Genomic DNA, 3,487 nt, shown 5'->3' on the forward strand with positions numbered 1-3,487 from the left:
CTGAAGCCCGCGAGCCTAGATCCCGTGTTCCACAACAAGAGAAGCACCGCACTGAGAAGCCCATGTACCACAAGGAAGAGTAGCCCCTGCTTGCCACAACTAGAGAAAGCCCGCGCACAGCAATGAAGACCCAACACAGCCAAAAATAAGCAAATAAATCAATTAATTAATTTAAAAGAGAATGTATTTTAAAATAAATAAGTAAATAAGATGAGGGACTCTATTTTCTCTGTCTCCAGTCATCTGCCAAGAGAGGGGAAAATAGGGGAGTAGAGGGACTTGAGGGAAGTAATAATCACAGGGAATGGGAAAGGGGCAACCAGGAACACATAAATGGATTTCTGGGTCAGCATGTGGGTCCTGCAGAGTAAACTGCCATCTTATTAATTGAGGATGGATGTGTATCGTTCTAAAAGCAAAACGCACTACACACGGGTAATAGAACATCTCCATAATCTCTCTCCTCTTTTCCTTTTAAAACATGACCAATTCCACAAAAAAATAGTCAAACATTAAGTTTTATTCTTTAAGTTGAAATAAAATTCCTTGAATTACAAAGCAATTGTAAGATCATAAACAAACACTTCTCTGTTGCAAAGACTGTTTGTAGGAGAGTAATTATTTTTTGTAACCACGGAAACCGACCTGATGCCATGGCTACATAACCAGCTTGCACAGACAATTTTTAGTAACCAAGTCAAACAAATCACTATACCTACTAAAATCATTTCATTTTATTTTTTAATTTTGGCCTCAGAACTTGCAGGATCTTAGTTCCCTGACCAGGGCAGTGAAAGCATGGAGTCCTAACCACTAAACTGCCAGGGAATTCCCCTAAAATAATTTCATTTTAGAAATGTTTTCTCTCATTGCCAGTGGAGGCAAGCTAAATGGTTTGGCACAGTGTTGCACACCCAACTCAACTTTTTAGCTTCTCTTTTGTGACATTTTAGCTTTTTCTGTTCTTCCTAAAAATTCTTAATGAGTACAAAGCACATGCTATAATAGTTCTCTCATCTGTCTTCTGATTTCTCCTAATAAAGTCCCTGTAGATATACTGAGAGACAAAAGATGCTATGCCCAGCCCATGGCCACATACTGGACAGAGCTACACAAACCTCACTGGCAATTTATTTCATGCACAAATACAGTCTTTGGGTACTTAAGGAAAACGCAGTTACAAGCTCTTGATGTCCAATTTGGTAAACAGATATAAAGGTTGATTCCTTCCTAACTCATTTTTTTTCTTCAAATTTTTTTTAAAGGTAGCATGTCTTGAACACCACTCTATGCCAAGCCCTGTTCTAAGGGTTTTACATATATTAACTAATTCACCCCTTACAACAACCCCAGGAGACTGAGGGTAATTATAATGATAATGATACTATTCCTATTTTACAGATGAGGAAATGGAGGCACAGAAAGATTACGTACCTTGCCCAAAGTCTCACAACTGACAAATGATGTTCATCAACTGTTCATATAAACCTCTCTTAAGCCATGTACTCCTCTCCCACTGAACTTTCTACCACTTCCTCCTCTATCCCCAAGGAGTAACTAAGAATTACATGTCATGTTCTCTACCAAAATGCAAACATTTGGACAAAACAGTAGGCTAGTAGTCACAAGACTTGGATTCATGTCCTGTGTGGCTTTAGTAAAGTCATTAAATCCTGCTGGGCTTTGGTTTTACCATCTGTCAGATGGGAATAATAATAATACCTGCATAACCTCCCATGGCAGTCATAAAAATCAAATGACATGATGGAGATGAAAGGTCTTTGTAAGGTGAAAAGTCCTGAGCAACTCCAATGACTTTTTTTAAATACACATTTCTTCATTTATTTATTTATTTATTTTTATTTTTGGCTGCATTGGGTCTTCATTGCTGCACACAGGCTTTCTCTAGTTGCAGCGAGTGGGGGCTACTCTTTGCTGTGGTGTGCAGGCTTTTCACTGCGATGGCTTCTCTTGTTGTGGAGCACGGGCTCTAGGTGTGTGGGCTTCAGTAGTTGTGGCACATGGGCTTAGTTGCTCTGTGGCATGTAGGATCTTCCCTGACCAGGGCTCAAACCCGTGTCGCCTGCATTGGAAGGTGGATTCTTAACCACTGTGCCACCAGGGAAGTCTCTCCAATGACTTTTTATATCCGTGCTCTTAGGAATTGTCAAGGAGGTTTCACAGAAGAGACAATATTGGAGCTAAGTTTTGAAAGATGTATGTGTGTCCTAATATAATCACTGATAACATTTACTGAGCAATTATTATGTTCTAGGCTCTGTGCTAAGAGTTTTATATGCATTATCTCATTTAATCCTTACAACAACTCTATGAGGTCATTCAGGTAGGTCCTACCCACCCCGCTCATATAAATACCTGTTGGCATGATTCAAAAATAGATCTGTCATGCTGTTGTCCACTAGTCACAGTCCAAAGAGAGAAGTGCTGGTGGCTGGAACAACAAACTGCACAGGCCTTGAAGGTGGCAACATGTATCCCAAGCCATGGCCTGGTGAGAATAATTTGCTTTGGTCAATGGACATATCCTGAGACATAACTGGCTTTTCCCATTGCATTGGGAGACTTGGGAGTCTTTTCTTAACTAGTTTTGACAATCGTTCTGGTTTAAGCTTTGCCTGCTCAGTCAGACCAAGGACATAATAAGAGACCCCAATGAAAAGACTAGAAATGTGGATTGTCCAAAAAACAGACCCCTAACTTATATAACCACAAATTAGGAAATACATTTTAAGCAATGCAGAATGAGTCAAGTGAAATATCATTGATGATTTTTGTTCAAGTTTCCAAATATCACTCCTGAAGCAGTTAATACAACTAAAAAGTGAAATGGACCATTAAAGCAATTGTTACAGAAAACAGCAGGTAGCAATGGCATGAGGGGCAGGCTTTCCAGACTATGGAAACATATAATGAAGCTGAACATGTAGGGCCCCAAGAAAGGACAACTAGTTGAAGTATGTGGTTCATATCACAACACATCAAATTGATTTTTTTAAATAAACTTATTTATTTTATTTATTTATTTTTGGCTGTGTTGGGTCTTCGTTGGTGCACACGGTCTTTCTCTAGTTGCGGCGAGCAGGGTCTATCTTCGTTGCGGGGTGTGGGCTTCTCATCGCGGTGGCTTCTCTTGTTGCAGAGCATGGGCTCTAGGTGCATGGGCTTCAGTAGCTGTAGCACGCAGGCTCAGTAGTTGTGGCTCATGGGCTTTAGAGCGCAGGCTCAGTAGTTATGGTGCACGGGTTTAGTTGCTCCGTGGCACATGGGATCTTCCTGGACCAGGGCTCAAACCCATGTTCCCTGCACTGGCAGGCAGATTCTTAACCACTGCGCCACCAGGGAAGCCCCAAATTAATTTCTAAAAACCATTTTTTTCACTTCAGGACCAGAAATTCTGTCACTTATCTCCAAGACAAAAATAAAGAAATCCCAAACTCTTTTGATTGTTTACCTGAATGTGACAGGC

The sequence above is a fragment of the Aethalodelphis obliquidens genome, unplaced genomic scaffold, assembly GCF_003676395.1.
Source record: "Aethalodelphis obliquidens isolate GAN/ISIS:26980383/991018 unplaced genomic scaffold, ASM367639v1 scaffold36, whole genome shotgun sequence".
NCBI lineage: Eukaryota > Metazoa > Chordata > Mammalia > Artiodactyla > Delphinidae > Aethalodelphis > Aethalodelphis obliquidens.